The sequence below is a fragment of the Sciurus vulgaris genome, assembly GCF_902686455.1.
Source record: "Sciurus vulgaris genome assembly, chromosome: 11".
In the NCBI taxonomy this organism is placed as follows: domain Eukaryota; kingdom Metazoa; phylum Chordata; class Mammalia; order Rodentia; family Sciuridae; genus Sciurus; species Sciurus vulgaris.
This window is the reverse complement of record NC_136472.1, coordinates 28,577,874-28,597,076: the sequence shown is the minus strand read 5'-3', so window position 1 is coordinate 28,597,076 and position 19,203 is coordinate 28,577,874.

Genomic DNA, 19,203 nt, shown 5'->3' with positions numbered 1-19,203 from the left:
TGTCCAGGGCAGAGGTGAGGCCCAGCATCACTGAGCGAACTGGAGGGAGATGCTCAGCTCATGGTGGGGCAGGAAGGGGCCTCCAGGGGGCATCCTCCAGGCAGTCCCCGGCCACCCACAGCCTCTGCCCACCCCACCTGCCTCGGTCGCCACCCATCAGGCCACTGAGGAGATCCCTGCTATGCACAGGCAGAGGCCCAGTGTGCCTTCAGCAGGAGGGAGCCGGGCGGCTGTGCTCTGGGCACTGCGCAGGGCGGCTCTGGGGGAGGCCAGGCAGCAGGCGGGTGGCGGCTGGGCAGAAGGGGCCTCCCCCAGCCGGGAGTGGGCAGAGGGGCGGGGCTTTCTCAGCTCCTTCCGGTTCCCCTTCTGCTGTCTCCAGCTTCCTTCCTCAGTTGGCGACCTCTGTGCTTTCCTCTCCAGCCCCGTGGTCCTGGGCTGAATGGGGCTTTGGGGGCCAGCAGAAGTATCTGGAAGCTCAGGAAGTCCCAGACAGGCCTCCCCACAGGTCCTGCCTCCTCTCCCTCCTCCAGCGGAGAGACTGACCAGCCTCCTCCCCCAGCCCCCGCCCCCACGGCTGCCCTCCTCCTGTGACTCATCCCACTGTGCTGTTGGCATTGCTACTCAACCGGAAGTGTCAGGCAGTTCCTTACCTGTGAGAGCTGATCCGGAGGGGGCCGGAGCTAAGAGTCTCCCCAAAGGCAGAGTGGGACAGCTCGGGGACCACAGACTGTGGTCAGCCCTGGCCTGCTTCCCACGGGGAAAGGCTCAGGGAGGCCGGGAAGATGGCACCTGGGAGTCAGACCATCCTGGGTTGAGGTTCAAGATCCCAGCCCCCTGATAACCAACTCTGTGACTGTAGGCGAGTTGCTCAGCCTCTCTGAGCCCCAATGTGTTCATCTGTCACACAGAGAGAGGCCAATGAGGCAGAGGGCACTCGGGTTAAGTGAGATGTACGTGTGAGGCCTGTGCTTGGGCCTGACTCATGGTAAGTGCCCAGTAAGATGGTCATTGACTCAGTGCTGAAGGAATAGGGGAGCTGGAAGGGAGCGGGCGCCGTGTGTGACTGTCTGTGGAAGCCACCCCCCAGCCACTGGGAGTGGCAGGAGAGGTCTGAGGACCTGCATTCCAAGCTCAGGATTGCTGCTGCGGACCTCAGTCTGGATGGAGTACCAGTGCCCCTGGGGGACACCTGACCATTCCACAAGACAAGCAGGAGCCGGAGGCTGGGCCCTGCTCCTTGCGTGGTGCTGAGGCTCGGCCAAGAAGAGAATCACTGTGTGGTGAAGGAGGGTAGCAGCACTGGACCCTCAGCTTGGGCGCTCCCTCCTCAGAATCCTGTCCTTGTAAAGTCCCCCACCAGTCACTCTGGGCTATGGGGACACGGTTATAGGCCTGAGCATCCATCTAGGGCTGTGGCGAGCCTCTCACCTGCTCCCTGCTCAGGAGGATGCGGGCCACCGGGGTACCAGACCCAGGGGCTTTACCACTGAGCCCTTCCCATGAGCTGGGCCCCAGCTAGTTCTTTAATCTTAAATCTGTCATGGTCAGTGTCATTGCTGACACCATGTTATAGATGGGAAAGCCAAGGCCCCCTGAGTTACATGTGCCCAAGGTCACACGGTAAGTTCACTGGTGGTCTGGCCCAGAGCCCAGGTTGGCTCTGGCTCCAACACCAACCAGGCCAGGGGTTGCCGATCCTTTTGCAAGGCAAAGCCACTTCTGCGGCACCCTCCCCAGTGCAGCCCAGACCCACGGGAACATCTGCCAGCAGATTCTTGTTTATAAATGGCTTTAGAGTCGTGTGCTTCTCCAAGCATGTTGGGGAGGGGGGCGGGGGAGTGCACGCTGGTAAAGCCAATTATCAGTCTCAGCTGAGAACAGAATCAGAGACTCTGGAGGGGGCGTGGCAGGGGCAGCGACCTGCGTCCCACCAAGCCAGCCAAGGGATTCTGGTATCAGCTGAAGTTGAGTCTGCAGAGTGCATTGCTAGATGATCTCATTTAAACCCACGCTTAGGTATTACCGGGCCCATTTGACAGGTAGGGCTAAGGTCAGATACCACTCATCGGGAAAGGGGAAGGGCTGGGCGTGGAGCCCACGGCTCTGGGTTCCGGAATATTGCCCTTCGCCTTCCCCGACAGGCTGCTGGGCAAGGTGTGGGGGGAGGGGCGAGGAGGCGAGGAGGAGCCCACCTCCCTCCTTCCCGGGGCAGGGGCGGGCCGTGCCTGTCCCTCGGTCCGGGGCGCCCCAACCCAAATCTGCATGAAGCAAGCCCAGCCTGGCATTTTGAGCGATCGGTTTATTAATACTCCCGGGGCGCTGCCGAGGCGGAGCGCAGTAACAAAGGCGGCCTCGCCTCGCCGGGCCTCGTTATGTAATTGCCAGGAGCCGGGCGCAGGCCGGGCGCCGTGGCGCGCTCACTAGCTGGGCTCCCGGCGGCAGAGGGAGCATCTGTCGGGAGCACCCGCCTCGCGCCCGATTGGCGACCTGAGGAGGAGGGCCACCCCCTGTGGTCGACCGCAGCCCTCCGCCCTGGGAGGCAGATCTGCCCCAGGGACCCGAAGGCTGAGCCAGCCTCCCTTCCTGACCCACCAGCGTCCCTACATCCCTCTGCGCTGGGGGAGGGGAGCAGCGCCTGGCACCTAGGACTTCTGGGTGCCAGGCGCGCGGACTGTGTGTCAAACTCTCGACAACCTCTGTGAGGTGGTCCATTCTTCAGATGGGAAGTTGAGGCCCAAGGTTGACCTCCTGCGCGGAAGAGTTTAGTCCTGCAGCTTGTCAGCCCCAAAGCCCATACTCTCTCCTGCCTTGGGTCTCACAAGGGGTCTTTGTAACCACCAGGGATCAGTTTGGGCCTCAGTTCCTCTGAACACCCTTGGCAGTTCAAGCCTCCTGGCCTCCGCTCAGGCTGGGCCCTCTGCCAGGCAGTCCTGCCCCGCCCCCAACCCTCTACTGCCAGGAAGCCTCAGGGTGCCCCTCGCAGCCCCAGGAGCACCTGTCTACAGCAGCCGCCAACTGTTCGCGGAAGCTATTGTCATCTGTCTGCCCCCATCAGGCTACACGTTCTGGGATGGTGGCTCAGCCTCCAGCTTATCTTTACCCAGAGCCCTGGCCCAGCCCCTTAGCCCACAGCATGGGGTGGCTTTGAGGTGAGGGACCAAGCGTCAGAGGGCTTAATGCTTGTTGGTCCTCACACTCTGGCTTCCAAACTCCAAGGCGTAGGCTAGGGAGGTAGCGCAAAGTCCCTGTCTAGCACGCATGAAGGCCTTGGCTTGTGTCCCCAGCACAAAGGAAGAAAGAGAAAGGAAGAAAAAAGGAAGGAAGGAAGGAAGGAAGGAAGGAAGGAAGGAAGGGAGGGAGGGAGGGAGAAAGGAACAAAAAGGTGGGGGGAGGGAAAGATTTCACAGACCTGCCTCTGGCTGTACATTCCTAGCTGTGTGACCTTGAGTGACTTTTGTCCTCCTGGGCCCCTGTTTTCCCATGGGTCAAAGAGCCTCCTGATGTTGGTTAGTGTTTACTGAGCACTTACTTTGGGCTGGGTGACTTCATGGACTCTGCACGCCCGCCCTGCGGGGGACCACTGACAGATCTCTCCATTACATAGGTAAGTAACTCATGCCACCAGCTGATGAGGGGCAGAGCCTGGGTCTAGACTGTCTTCTGATTCGCGTGTCCCTTTACAGGAGCATCACCTTTGCAGTGCTGGGACCCACCTGGGGCCTTGCACATGCCAGGTGCCTTGCCACCGAGCCACCCCACCCCCACTTCACAGGATTTTTTTTTTTTTTTTTTTTTTTGTACCTGGGATTGAACCCAGGGGTGCTTAACCACCGAGCCACGTCTCAGCCCTTCTTATATTTCATTTAGAGGCAGGGCCTCGCTGCGTTGCTGAGGCCAGCTTTGAACTTGCTGTCCTCCTGCCTCGGCCTCTTCACAGGATGGTTTGGGTAATTACCTGAGGAACAGTTAAGGGCCAGCAGGCAACAGTACCCCTTCCGCGTGAGGCTTCCCTCAGGTCTCTCTCTGCCTGCCCTTCAGAGCTCTTCCTGGGCCACTGCTGGCCCAGGGCCTTCTGGGAGCCCTCTGCTGGGGGTGCTGAGGAAGGGATGCAGGAGGCCTGGCAGAAGGAAGCATCCCAGGGAACCAATGGGCCCCCCGCCGCGTCTCAGGAAGGGCTCGCCATGCACCTGCCGTCCAGCGGACCCAGCTGCCCGTCACCCCAGGCTGTAAACTAAGGCCCACCTGCACTGGCAGCCCACATCCTGCAGCAGAAAAGGACATCTGTCCCCAGGGCTCTCGGGCCAGCCGACCAGGACGGAGGAGACAGAAGGCGTCAGGGGAGATGCAAGGCCTGGGGCAGGACTTGCCCGCTCTGAGCCTCGGTTTACCCAGCCAAATGCAGGCCGATTGGCACCTTTCTGTTTCACCAGCTACGAAGAGCTGAGTGCTCTGAATATTATTATCATTGACCTTACTGTAGTAGAGAGCAGGACGAGTCCCCAACGCTGATTTTCCCTTCCTGTTCCTCTCCAACGTGGCTGCTGCCATCTCCCTCCCGGGGAGGCTGTCCCAGACCACTGAACCCCTAAGACCTGTCACTCATCGGCTCCACCATCCAAGACTGCCTTTCCATTTCCAAATGTGCCTATTTCTCTTATCTCCCTGCTCTGAAACACTTCCTTCTTGAGGATGGAGACTCTCTCTCACTTAGCACCAGATTGTTCGCGATTCACATTATATAAGCAGAGAGAGAGAGAGAGAGAGAGAGAGAGAGAGAGAGAGAGAGAGAGAAAGAAAGAAATGAGTGATCACTACTAAAAAATGATAGTGTATAGCAGGGCCACAGGCGCAGACAGAGTGGTGCAGTGCACAGCCTGTGCAGCAGTACAATGCAGCCCTGGGGCACAGACCACATAGATCTGTCGATTTGTTCTGCAAGATTTTGTAATGAACTTTAAATGGTTCCAGCTAAAACAACTGCAGCAATGGATGCATGTGTCCAGACTTCCAGAGATACAGAAAGTCCATGGTTTTGCATCAGAGCCGTGCATAGTCTGGTGGAGAAGCTAGCCCCAGGTCCCCTCTTGTCCCTCTGTCCTGGTTCGGGGCCATGTCTGTGCCCTGCCAGTTCCCTCTGCTGGGATTCTCTTCCCATCACATCCCGCCTTCATCTGCCGGCTCTTGCCTGTGCTCTTCCTTCCTCAGCTGGAATACTGTTTTCTCTGGAAACCCTTCCTGACCCCGCAGCCCCACACTGTAGTCCAAGGTCCCGCCCAGGCAGCATTCCCAGGCACCCACAAGGCCCCCATGCTGGTCCTGTGACAGCTAAGTTCACTGAGTTCAGGAAGGTGGAGGGGTCCCTGGAGTACCCCCAGCCTGATTGGAACTCTGGGGTGGGGGGGGGTGTCGCTCAACTTTGAACTCCCCCCACGCGCACCTGCTGCCGCCTCCCCGCCCCCACTCCGGCCACTCCCCCGGGGCCAGGGCCACCTCGCAGATGGCGCCTCTGCGCTGGGTCCGGCCCTCCCGCCCCCTCTCCTTTTCTTGTCTCCCTTCTGCCGAGCGGCCCCTCCCTCCCGCAGCCTGGGGAATGCGATCGGGGAAACAGGCCCGCACAGCCGGCAACAGGGACAAGTCACCAACTTAAGGAGTAAGGACTGCGAAGCCCTGAGGCCGGCGCTCCGGGACTCGCAGGCTCGCTCGCGGGACCTCAGTGTCTGCGTCTGCGAAATGGGAGCGAGGGGTCAGAAGCAGTGGGAACCAGGTGGGAAGGGGGCTCACAGGAAGGACGGCCAGCAGAGGAGCTAAGTTTCCTCCCTCTCCCAGGCCGTCGGATCTCCCAGCTCCTGGAGGAAATCGGCCTCGGCCCTGCTGATACGGCTTCATAAATGCATCAGCAAAGAGCTCCGGCATCTCGAGGCCCTGATTTGGGGGCTTTCCACACATCTGCTGATCAGATAGTGAAGAGGACATCAACCTGAGACTCCCCAGACTGGCCATTACCCAGAACCCCCTGCGAGACCACCGGAGGGACATCACTGCCCCGCACCGCCCCTCCCCGCCTTTGTTTAAAAGAGGAGCAGGAATCTGGAGATCACAGCTCGGTCTGGAGAGAAGAGCCCAGGTCTCCCTGGAATGCACGTCCCTTGCTGTACCCCGAGGCGCCACTCTTGAGGCCGCCCTGCCCTCTCTGGAATGTGCGAGTCCACTTTCCCAAAGACACCTCTGCGCTGTCTGACTGGCAGAGCCGGAACCCTCTTCCTGGGCCCGCCAGGAACCCTGCTGGTCCTGAGTCAATTCCACCTGCTCCCGGGAACTCCTTGGGCCCCTCCCTGGAGCCTCCTCTGCTCCCATGAGAGAAGGAACAGAGCCCAGGGGAACTGACCACACGTCTCTCCTCCCATCATGCTCACTGGGGCTGGAAATCGGAGATTAAAGTGGCACACAGCCAGTGTGGGAGTCTGTCAGGGACACATTTTTCCTGCAAAAGAACATGGAGCCAGGGGTGCCCAGAGAGGCCCATAGCTCAGGGATCTCAGAGAAGGGTTCCTAGGGGTCCTGCATTTAACTGAGCTGGGAAGGGTGCATGGGAGCTATGGAAGGTGATAGAGTGATGGAAAGTCAGCTCTGGAAGAGAGACTAGCGACATAGTTCTGTCCCACACTCTCACTTACAGATGAGGAATCTGGAAAGCTTTGAAAGCTGACGGTAAGTGGTGTCACCCAAATGTACCTTGACTGTACCATGACTCCCTCTCCAGTGCTCATCCTGGGAAGGTCACGGGGAGGATAACTGCAGGGTGTCCAGGGCTGGCTGCCAGGCCAGCTCTGTGCTGAAGATCTCATGTGTATTGAGCTACTACCTTTCTTCTTGGTAGTGATCCTGTTAGGCAGGATAGGAAGATAGGCCCCGTGTTGCTCTCCTAAGGTTCAGAGAAGTTCATTGATTTAACCAAGGACACACAGCTGGCTGCCCTAGCGGCCACACACCCTTCTCCATTCTCCAGCATGGCCGACTCCAAGGGTCCGAAGAGGAGAATACTCCCGGGCTGCATCCCTGGATGAGCCGCCCTTCCCTCCCGGCCCTGTCCTCTCTAAAGAGGTAGGAGAGGCCCTTTCCCAGACGGCTGGGGAGGGGAGCCCAGTCTTTCCTCCAAGATACCAGGTCGTCAAGGAGACAAGAGGCATAACAGTTCAAATCTTCAGCAGGAGCCTGCCTGGCCCGGCGTGCGGGGCGTGCCCAGGCCTGGGGGAGGGGCTGGGGCGGGGCAGGATCGGTGGCTGCCTGTCCCGCACCGAGACACCAGGCTGGCTGGGGCCCTGGGGACCATGAGCCAAGATGTTATTGTGCACTCCGGATGGAATGTCGCCAATAAAATGAGGGGAGTTTTACTTTATTTTATTTTATTTATTTATATATTTTGCCATGCCGGCGACCAAACCCAGGGCCCTGTACACCCCAAAAGACTTAATATTTATTGAAAAATGCATCAAACTGCTATTGAGATCGTGGGAATGGCTTACAGTTAATTTCGCGTTTAGTGTTTATTCAGGATTTACTGGGGATGAGGGTAAGCACCAGGATCTTTTCAGGACTCTGGGCCTTTAAATATGACTGTGCAGGGGAGGGGACCTGGCCTCCCCTGGGGACATGGCAGGGACTGAGATCCAGAAGGCATTAACCAAGGAACCCAGAGTACTGGACGCCGCTCCTGGCGCTCAAGGCTTTGCCATGTGAAATGTACTTTGTAAGGCTGGGTGCCTCTGGGCCTCAATTTCTTCCTCTGTTAAATGAAGATAATTGCTCCCTAGTCACAGACTTTGTGCTGCCATCCAGCGCAGCGAGAAAGCGAAACAGCCGAGCCTCCAAAGTTTATTAAAAATGCAGCTTCACGGGCCCCTGAGCCCCCATCTGAGCCAGAGAATGGGGTTCAGCTTGCTCCCTCCTCCCCTGCCCATGGTCCCTGGGCAGGTGACAGATGCCACTTGTGTGACTCAGGGACTGGCCTGGGTGGCAGGTGAGGGGTGGCCCTTACTGTGCTCTCGAGCGGCCTGGGGGAGTGGGCTGGCTGCCAGGGCAAGGAAGGCCCCAGCCCTGGCCTCTGGTGGCTGGCTGAGCTGACCGCTTCTCTAAGGGCAGGGCAGACCCACCACCCGCTGCTTGCAACTGGGCCCGAGGCCCCGGAGACCCCGTGGAGCGGAGGCGAGTGGGCCATCTGCTCAGGCCTGGGCTCGGGAAGGGGGCAGACGCAGGCCAGCGAGCACTGAATGGCCTCTCTGTTGGGAACTGGCCTGCAGAACAGATGGCCTGCCCCCTCCCCCTGCCAAGTCGCAAAGTGCTCTCTTCCTGGGAGAGCAGGCCCCCACAAGCGGCCCCAGGAAGCAGGGGGCTTAGGGGATTAGCAGGTCCCCAGGCAAGCTCGAAGAGAGGCGCAGGTGTGAGAGGCCCCAGCACCCGGCCTGGCCCCAGGTGGCGCTGCGGTGGAGGAGGGCGGCCACGGCCTCCGCACAGCGTCCGGGATCTGAGCCTCACCCTCTCCAAACCTGCCGGGCCACTTTGCTACCCCGAGACCTGCGGGCGGAGGGCGGAGCCTCACCTCGCCGCCCGGGGGCGGAGCTGGCCGGAGCCTCGAGGCCCTGGGAGGCCCCGGGCGCCCTCCTGCGCGCTCCCGCCCCCTCCTGACCTCAGACCTGCCGGGTCCTGTCCCGACCTGCTCTTCCTCCCGCCCAAGCCGCCAGCTCCTGCCAGGCCTTCTAGGACCCCAGTCAAGCGCCCATCTCCTCCCAGGGGAGGCCCGACCGAGGCCCACGGGTGCTGCCGGTGGGGTCAGCAGCTTGGCGGTAGAGAGAGCGGCTGGGACCCAGAGGGCCCTGGAGAGCCGAAGTCCGCCGCCCCCAGCCGCCCGCTGGGCGGGTTTTGCTTTGAGAATGTATTAGGAGTGTGGCTTCAGGGAAGCTGTCCAGCCGCCCTCTGGGCCCTTTCTGGGAGAGAGGCTTCTTCTCCAGGTTTCCCGGGGTGACTTCCGCTCCTCCCCTAGGCGGGCGCGAGCGGGAGACTGTTGGTGGCTGCTGGCACTTGGGAGCAGCCACACCTGCCGATGCAGGTCCCCTCCCTCCTGTGATCTGGAGTGGTCATGTGCTGCCTGGGCCTGCAGGGAGGGGCGGCCCAGGCCCTTTGTGTGGGGAGACCCCATGGGAACTGCCCTCCCCGTTTCCTGTCCCTACGCATGTGGGCGGTTCCCAGCCTCCTCTGTGCCCCCCCAGGCCAGGCTGTGGAGAAGCCCCAGGAGTGTCCCTGGGGACTGTGTTAGCACAGGTCTGAGAGCCAGAGAGAGAAGCAGGCCCTGCCCACGCCATCCCAGAGGCCCAGTCCAGGAGACAGATGCCGGGTCCCCAGCAACCAATGCCCCAGGGCCCCGCCTGCTTAGCCAAGGGGGTCCCACTCTCCTCTGCCTGGCAGCCTGGTCCTGGCCCTGCTGTGCATCTCTGGCTCTGGCCCTGCCCCTCTCTGCCCCTCTAGGCTCACTGCCCTCCAGAGCTTCTTCCACCCCTGGAGGCCACCCCAGGCTTTCTCCCGGCACCTCCAGCTACTGGGTAGAAGGGAGGCGGCTGGCCAGGTCTGAGGCCAGGGAGCTGGGAGGCTGGTTTCCCACATCCAGTGGCTTCCGGCTGCGACCAAGAGGCCAGCCCAGTCCAGCAAGGCATTTGTAGATCTGGTCAGATCTCATTCATTCACTTCATTATTCATTCACTTATTGCACGTCTACAGTATACCAGGTTCCAGGGCATGAAGCAGCAGAAAGAGCAGGCACAGTTCCTTCCTAACGGACCCCAAACTGGTCAACTGGAAGGCACAGAGTCCACAGAGGGACTGACGCAGTGACAAAATGTGACTCTACTTTAGAGGCATACAGAAGCTCTGTGACAGAGAATGCTGGTGTGGGGGTCACTAAATAACCCTGATCCCTCTGAGGGGGACAGCACAGCTGAGACCTGGGGGTGGGAGGGAGGGAGCCACCACTTGTCACATGGGGTGGGGAAGGGAGACCAGCCCTCTGGGCTCTGGAAGGAGGTGGTGGATGCAGCGTGGGCAGCAGGGACAGGCATGGTGGGGACCAGACCCGGGGGGCTTTGCTTGTCCTCAGACCCCTTGGGAAGCCACGGACGCAGGCGAGGGACTCGCCTTGAGTGGGTCTGTCGCTCCACATTTTCATAGCTGAACTGCGTCTGGGTCACTGTCTTTCCTGTGGACCGGTTCCCTGGGTGAGTGGCGAGGGAGGGACACAGAGGTCCCTAAAGGGAGTCCCCGCACCCTGGGAGGTGTGCCAGCTAGGATTTGGTGGGAAAAGTGATATTAAATATTTTTAAAATTTTTATTTCTATCTCATACCAAAAAAGAAAACACTCTAGCCCTCCTAGTATTTATAGATCGGGGCCGATGCCGTATTTGGCGTTTATGTGACATGCTCCTCCGGGGTGGTGGGAAGGACAGGACACTGGCCCTGTCCTTGCTGCCTGCACGCTGAACTTTCCATTCACGGAGAACAGGGCAGACTTGCCGATGTGCCCAAGCCGAGAACATGGCCTGTCGCTGGCACATGGCTCCAGCAGGTCCCCAGGCTGCATGGCCAGCTCAGAAGTCTCACGAGCAGGTGGCCCCAGACACACTGTGAAGACGATGACAATTAGAACCCAGAACTTCATCCTCTGTTCTGACTTGAGACCCTGACCCTAAATGGGTGTTCTGCTCGAGCGTCCTTCTCGACAGCATTAACCGTTGGCCGTGGTCGAGGCCTTTGCCAGTACAATCTCATCTCTTCTACCCCGAGTGCTCGGTGACGCTCCTAACCTGTTATGCGGCCGTGCAGGTGACTCTTGGTGAACGCTGCCCAGATGGGATGGGGGATCAGCGCTTCTGTGGGCAGCGAGGGGGAAGTGCCGGCTCAAGATGCGCATCCCAGGCAGCCCTGGCTGTCTCAGGAGGGGACGCTCCAGGCGGGAAGGTGAGGTTCCACGCTGCTGCCCTCTGCCTCACCCCGCCACACCCGAGGCCCCAGGTCCCCGCTGGGCCGAGCCAGGCTCCGCCCCAGGACCTCTGGTCGGGGGTCAGTCCAGCTCCTCCCAGCCCCCCTTCCCCAGGAAGGCCCTCACATCTGCAGGGGTCCTTGGATGCCCCCAGATGCCCGGGTGGGGCCCGCCGGCAGCAGCCTCCCTCCCTCCAATCCCGCCTGTTTCTCCTGGCACCGCGACCCAGCCAGAAAATCCCCAGAGCGTGTTCCAATTCCTGTTCCCAGGCAGCCGTCTCCATGTGGCTGACGTTGGGATGCATTTATTAATAAAATGAGTAAAATAACCAAATGCTTTGGCAGCTCCTGAAGTCTGCCCGAGTCCTCGAATGCCCAGTGGGGACAGGCCCTGGGGGAGGGGGTCATGGGGAACCACAGGGGGACATTTTCCCAATCACTGGTGACACCTTCCAGAATCCACAGGACTGACGGGATGGCCTATGGGAAAGGAGCCACCGCGGCGCCAGGGTGGCCTGCAAGTGGCCACCAGGATGACCTTGCTCCAGTGAGTGCCAGCCGGCTCTGCTCTGCGGAGAGAGGGCCAGGTCACAGCCACCGAGGGAGTGGCCTTGCTCCAGTGAGTGCCAGCCAGCTGTCCTCTGCAGAGAGAGGGCCAGGTCACAGACACCGAGGGAGTGGCCTTGCTCCAGTGAGTGCCAGCCGGCTCTGCTCTGCGGAGAGAGCGCCAGGTCACAGACACCGAGGGAGTTGCGGAGGGCCGGCAGGGAAGCACTCAGTCTAGTAGATCTACATGGCTTAGGGTCCCACCTACCCTGCCCCATACTGGCTGTGAGGCCTTTGCCAAATCCCCTAAGCCCACGGAGGCCTCCAGTCCCCGGGGACGCCGCCCAAGCTGCGAACGTGGCCCATGTCACCGGGCCCATCCCAGAACCCCAGATGCCCCTCCGCAGGAGCCCAGCCGGTCAGGCGTTCTCCGCCAGCCTCTGAACGCGGGCCAGCCAGCACTTCTGGGTAGCTCATCCCACCTCTCTAAATCTCCATTTTCTCATCCAAAATGAGAACGGGAGGTGAGGAAGGCAGGAGTTCAGTGAGTGTCTTCCCGTCATCCCGTGTCTAGTTGGCCAGGCCAAGACTGCTCGGGCTTGAGCATTTCACCCTCGGCAGCCCTAGGAGGCCGAGGCCTCTACTGTCCCTGTCACAGATGAGGAGACCGAGGCCCGGGGATCTTCAACGATCCGCCCAAGGCGGCGCAGATGGCAGCAGCTGGGGCGCATGCAAAGCGCCTGGCGCCGTGCCTGGAGCATAATAAGTGCTCATTAATTTGTGGTTCGTTTTCTGTGAAGGGCTCAGGTCCAGACTCCGTCTTGGGGAGAAGAATGTCATCTCTGCCCTGCATCCCAGCACTTGCCGCCTGCCCCTGGTCAACCCAACCAAAAGGACGTGCCCAGCTGCCCAGATCTCCTGCCAGGCCTGGCCGCCTCCTCCCCACTCCCTGCACCGCCAGCCCCTGAGGACAGTCGTGGCCACTGAATGCAGCAGGACCCCGTTCAGGAGTACCCCCTCGCACCCTCACTCAGCCGTCGTACCCCGAGGCCTTCTGAGGCTCGAATCCCAGGCAGGAGGGAAGGTGCCCCCCCCCCCAGCTCGCACCTGCTCGTTCTAGTTCACAAGTGTGCCTTTCTTAGACTGGAGTGTCTAAGAAAAGCACCACTCGTCTCCGATAGCTGTGCTAGAGGAACTCAGCAGACAGAGGGAGGGGTCCGGGAAAGGAACCGACACGTGTTGGCCAGACACCAGGATGGGTCTCAGCATGTTGTCCCACTTATTTTCCCAACAACCCTCTTCAGGAAGGGTCCTTGGCCACATTTTGCAGCCGAGAAAACCAAGACTCATAGACTAAGTGACTCCTGATGGTAACGAACAATAAGTAACTTTTATTGAGCACTTACTACAATTATAAAATGCATTGATTGACTCCTTTCATCCTTGGAGGAATCCTTGTTCTCACAAGTGACTTGCCCAAGTTCATCTAGGAAAGCCTGAATTCAAAGCCAGGTCCCTGTAGTTCCAAAACACTTCCTGCTGCCTTTAAGTGTCAGTGTTTTCTCATTGCAGGTTTTCTTTTAGACACTGGAAAACTGTTCCCAGGTGCCATCCAAATTCTCTCCTCCTGGAATCCCTGGATTTAAAGTAAAGAATACACTATGAATCTCCACTTGCTGTGTGACCTTGGGCAACTTGCTTTACCTCTCTGTGCTTTGGCTCCTTCAGCAGGAAATGAGGAAGAGTGACCCTTGTGAAGACCCTGACTTGTGAAGACCTTCCTGAAGGGAAATTGCATCTACAGATGCACACACCGGTCCTCGGGAGGACTTGATCGCATTTGGTTGCAACTCAAACCTTGCTCTCACTCTGGGTCAACTTGACTGGCTGTTCCAAGTCAATTCAATTTAATGCATGCTGGGAGCAGCCACGTGAGCTCTGTTGTGCGCTGGTTCCAGGGTGCAGAAGAAATGAGGTCCACCAGAATTCTGTGCTTTCCGTGTCCCTTAACTGCCCAGACATCTGCCCATGACCCTCAGGCTGCGGGCAAGCTGGGCACCACCCAGGGTCTTCATGCAGACCTCCCCTTTCTTCCTGATCCTTTGGGTCTGATGCTCAACTCTCCAGGAAACCGTCCCTGCCTGATCAAGCCCGGCCTGAGCTCCTTTCCTTGTGATCTCCTTGCTTTGGGAGAGTCCTGAGGACCGACAGAACCTCCCAGGGAAGGAGCCCACTACCGGCAGCTCTGTGTCCCCATAACCTCCAAGGCAGAGCTGAGCAGTGGCTCTGGGACCCTCCCCCCGCCAGCTCTACCCTCCAGGGTGACGTCGGTGGGTTGATTCACCTTCCTGTGGTGTCTCCTCGCCCATGGAGGGAGGGGAATAATGCTGTCTGATTCAGTGTTATGAAGACGTGCCAAGGGCTTTGCCTAGTGCCTGGAAGATAGGGAGACCGTCATCAATGATGACAACAGTGACCAGCTGGAGGAAAATGACGTTTCTAACTCCAGGGGCAGGGAAAGGCTTTATCTAGAGATTTCTCAAGACCTGGTCATGAGAACATTTTCAAAAACTGTTCTTTGCAGGAGTCTCGCTGGAGCCAGGAGAAGGTGGAAGGCGCACGCATCCCGGACGCCAGTCCCTTTGCAGGGCTGCTGCTGAAGACCCCTTATCTACAGAAGGGGGCGGGGTTCTTCCTCAGGCCCCGCCCTGCCCGCAGGCCCCGCCCTAGCCAAGGGCAATTGGACTCCGGTTGGACACGTGACTCCGTCTGGGCCAATCAGGTCTCTCTCCCTAATAGATTTGGAAAGGTAAGGGGCAGGAAGGACAGGGTGTAAGTCACCTGTGGCTCACTGCGGCTGGAGTGGACGCGGGGCCCTGGGGAATGGAAGGTGACTCTTGGCACAGAGAGGGCCCGAGACAAGGGTGAGCGTGCAAGAAGTCGCAGACCAGACCTGCCCTTCCTGCCAACCCAGGGAGGTCTGTGGACACCCCTGGGGGCTCATAAGTAAGTCCCTGTTTTTGCCAAGTTCAGCTGCAGTGGGCTTCTCTGACTCCAGACTCTCAATTCCAACCAGAACAACCTCACCCCCGTGCAGGCCAGAAAACACTCGGATGGGGAAGCTTGGCCTGTGGGATTCCTGGCAGGGCTGGTGCTGCGACCTGGAGAGCGGGCCCGCCCAGCATAAGCGAGAGCTCTGCTTGCTTTGAGTTGGGTTGCCTTGAGCCATTTCTGGAAACTGGTCCCATGCTGGAGCCCTGGAGCCCAGGTTGGGTGCTGAAGGACAGCTAACCATGGTTCTCATTTATTCTGATTTAAAATAGACAGAGGACCTTGTCACCCCTCTGGGAAGCTTTCCTAGACCCTCCCATCGGGCCAATGGAGTCTTTCTCTCCTGTGGTCTTGGACCTCCTGCCCAGACCGTCTTGCTCTCAAAATAAGCAGGTGGCTGAGAGGGCAGAGGGGTGAGCCTGGGCGCATCCCAGCTGGCCGCTGGTCTCCATTTGCAGACGGGGAGGAAGTCTGTCTCTTGCAGGATTGTTTTAGGATCTTGTGATATTGTGTATCTGAGCGCTCAGCACGGAGCCTCGCACTTAGCAGGATATCAAAAGCAGCTTTATTGCTGGAAGAGTTGGTGGACGGGCATCTGTCTTCCCTCCTGCGCTGAGAGCTTTGGAAATAGGTAAGAGCTCTTTCCTGGCTGCAGCTCGAGTCTCCTGGTGCCTGGTGCTCCAAACGCCTGTCCAGGCGCTGATCTTGCCTTTTGGATCCAGTAGCGTGACACCCAGGAAATGGACCAGGTGGCTGTCTGCCTGGGCCCTGAGGAGCTGGGTCCTGAGCCCGAGCCCACGCCTGCCCCTGGCTCTCCAACCTGCTCTGTCCACTCAAGACTCCATGACTCCTGCCCTCACTGAATACGAGGCACACTGCACCTCACCATGTTTTGCTGCTACATTCCTGTGGGTGACGGGGCTTCTCCGTGATGCCGGAGCCAAGCAGAGACAAGGTGGGGCTGGGAGGCTCAGCAGTCTTCCCTGGGGGGAGCCTCGCCTTGGTCCCCTGCTCTGACCAGCCGGCGGTGCTTTTGCTGGGTTGTGGGGTTCAGAGCTCAAAGTCTCAAAGGAGTCAGGGCCGCTAAGGTTCTCAGAATCATCTACCCCGTGTCCCCTCCTCTGTCTCTGGGTCCCACTGGCCCCAGCAGGGCTCTCTCTGACGTTGGCTGAGCAGATTTGTCTAGACCATGCCTCTGGTCTCCTCCAAAACCCTGCCACCCCTCCAGTCCCACCCTGAGCCTGACTTTGAGTTGCACGGGCCCTTGGGCTGCAGTGGAGGGGTCTTTAAATGGCAGCGTGAGGATCTGGACTCACCGCAGGCCCAAGTCAGCCGCCAGTGTCTGTTATTTTCTTTCTTTTAGGCTTCCAAAGCCGGCAAAGCAGCCGGGTCACCCGGCTTCATGGGCACCCCGACTCTCCTGTCTGAATGCCAGCCCTCCACCCTGCCCCCGCACGCGTCTCTGGCCCCGACAGGTGACATGCCGAGCACTGCCCCCAGCCCACTGCTGTCGGGTCCTGCTGCATCTCCCCAGGATCCAGAGGAATGCCACTGTGGGGTGGCGCTCTGGGGCCATCTAGACGCACAGTGACCCAGGGAGCAGCGGTGAGGGGCTGGCACAAGCGGATGAAGGAAAGCCGGAGCAGCCAAGACGTGCGTTCAGGTCACGCCGGGGCGACTGGGGCCGTGGTGCTGGGAGGGTCCTCGGCTGCTGTCCAGTTGAAGGGCTGGTCAGGGTTTTCCTCACTGGCTTCCAGGCGCTGCTGGCTGAGGTTGGCCCAGTGGACACCGTGACACGGGTGGGGACCTGGGGGAGAGGGCAGGCCTGCCCGCAGCCTCGCGGGGGCACTGCGGACATCCCAGGGCAGCAGAGACCGCCTCCTGCCACAAGGCACCGTGACGAGTGAGCTGGAGCCGGCCTGGCAGCGCTCGCAGGCTGGGCTGGAAATAGAGGTGCAGCCGCACGGGAAGCGGCGGCAGGGAATCTGGTGCGTTTCTCGAGTAGCGAGGAAAGCAGGCGCCCCGCCAGGCCGCGGTGCCGCCTTCTGCGCCTCCCCTCCCTCTGCTTACGCAGGGCGGCGCCTGGTGAACGCCTGCCAAGAGCAGCTTCTGTGGTCCCCTACTGTCGAGGACACCCAGGTGCCATTTTTTCAAGCATCAGGAGAAAGGGCAGGAAGCGGGAGGAGGAGGGTCGTGGACCTTGCTCACAGGGAAGCGGGCACAGAGGCCCGGCACTAGCAAGCAGGGCTGCTGGCAGCGCTGGGCCACCTGCCCTGGCGCAGGTGCCTCAGGAGGAGCCTCGGGCTCTTCCCCCTCACCCTGCTCACGTTTCCTCTGCTCCAGCTCCGTGTCCCTGGGTCCCTGGTGACATCACAGCTGGTTGCTATGGGGACCAGGGTGCTGTGAATGTCAGCCTGGCCCTATCAGGAGCACAGTGATTAGCCATCAGCGTCCCAGCCCAGCCAAGGAGCCTGGAAATGGGGCCCTCTGCGAGGGCGGGGACACCTCTGTCCCTCACCCTGGGCACAGACATGCAGCCCCCACGAGCACTTGGTCCCCTGAAAGGTGCCACTCACCGGGTGGCGGTGCCGGCATCCTGGTCATCCCCACGGCAACATGGGGGCCGGACCTCACCGTGGTGACCTTCGTAGGCCCCGGGCCTCTGGCTGGGCCAGGAGCAAGCTCCCTGCTTGTCACCACTGTCCCCGTCCCCAGGGAAGCTGTGCCTCTTGGGACTCTGGCCCTGGGCAGCCTCTCCCAGTCCTTCCTGAGCTCACCGGAGCCTGGTTCTCCACAAGGGGTCCCAGGAAGCGATTCCTGCCTCTGAAGATAGCAGACAGCCTCTCTGGACAGGGCTGGCCACATCCGCTGCCCGCAGCCCCACAGCGGGTGGCTCTGAGGCCCGGGGATGGGCAGAGGCCGGCAGCATGCTGACCGTCTCCAGATCTGGGGACCTGCCCCACACCCGGTTCAGGCCCGAAACCTTCCAGAGCTGAGCCTGACCTCAGGGAGCACTGGTCACCCCTGCCCACCTGCTGCTGTCCTTGGCCAGCTCAGGGCCCCTGGCCACCGCCTGTTTGGGGGCCCTCTTGGGACGCGGTGGCTCCTGACCTGGACCTTGACCCCGTGGCTGGCCTTTCATCCTGCTGAAGGGCGGTCTGACCAAGGACCAACACAGAGGGTCCTGGAGGCACAGCCCCCTGCCACCCCTACCCAGCAGTGTGGCCTCGGTCATCCCGTCCCTGCCCTGAGGCTTGCTTGCTGAGGGTCAGGTGAGCACCGGACGCCCGATGGCCAGGAGAGGCAGCATCCTCTCCCCTGCCCGGCCTCCTCCCGGCCGGCCTCTGCCCCTCAGGCCTCAGCCCTGCCTTGCTCGGCACCACCTGCTGTCTGTCACCTGCTGCTTCACCCAGGACCCCCAAGGCCAGCTGTGTGACTAACACCAGCCCCCACGCCTCCACCTGTCCCTTCCCGGAGGACCAGCAGAAGCCCTGCCCTCTCTGGGTCAGGATCTGTGGTGGACACTCCGCACCCGGATTCCACTGAAATCTTGCCCCGAGCTGCCTGAGAAGCAGAATGGCCAGTCTAAGGTGACACAGCGGCCGCAGGCGCCAGGTGCAAAGCATTCCCCTTTATTGAGTTTTAGGCTGACAGCTTGATGCGCATCATCTCACCGCAGAGTAGAATTCAGAGCGTGGACTCAGGAGCCAAGCTGCTCCTGAATCCTGCCTCTGCCTCCTACTAGCTGTGTGACTTTGGGCAAGTTACTTGATCTCTCTGTGCCTCAGAGTTCTCATTTATGAAATAAGATAGTAACAGCCTCCTTCATCAGCTCATGGTGAGGATTATACAGTGCACACAACATCATTTCATTTCAATACCAATGAAAATAAAAGCTAGGAAGGAGCAGTGAAGAAAGCCACTCCAGTAGAGTACTGCTATTGGTTACATCTTACTACTGTTGCTCAGAGAAGTGAGTTAACATCTCTGAGGTCACACAGCTCTCACATGGTAGGGCTGGGATGTGAGCCCTGGGGGTCTGGCACTGGACACTCTGCTGGTCCATCCTGCAAACTAATCCTTTCAGAGAAGACAAAAGGATCTTGCAGAGGCTGGAAAGGTATTGTCCATAGCAACATGGAAGCCGGAAGGAGCGCTGCCCACCTTGGGGGCCAGGCTAGAGGGAGGCCTGGGTGGGGAGGCGGCTGGTGGAGGAGGGAGGGGAAGGACACCTGGCCAAGGATCATCGGAACCCCAGCCTCCCAACCCCTGCGTCCACTGAGTCTAAAGAAGGGACGGTGGCCAGGGCCAGACATGCTGACAGTGGGGCTCCGGACCACCAGAAGCCCCGCCTTCTTGCCTCCAGGATCTTGAGCCCTTGAAAAGCCCCGCGTTGCTCGTGGCGAAGCCCTGGGCACCGCTGTGTCTGCCCACTCTCCTCGAGACAGCCTGGCGAGGCAGGAGGAGGCTCCTCTCCTCCCACTCCACTTGCTGCTCCGAGGGCTCGCGCAGCGGAGAGCCACCTGGGGCACGTAGCGTCTCATTTAATTCCCTGAGCGGAGGCCGCGGAAGCCGGGAGGGAG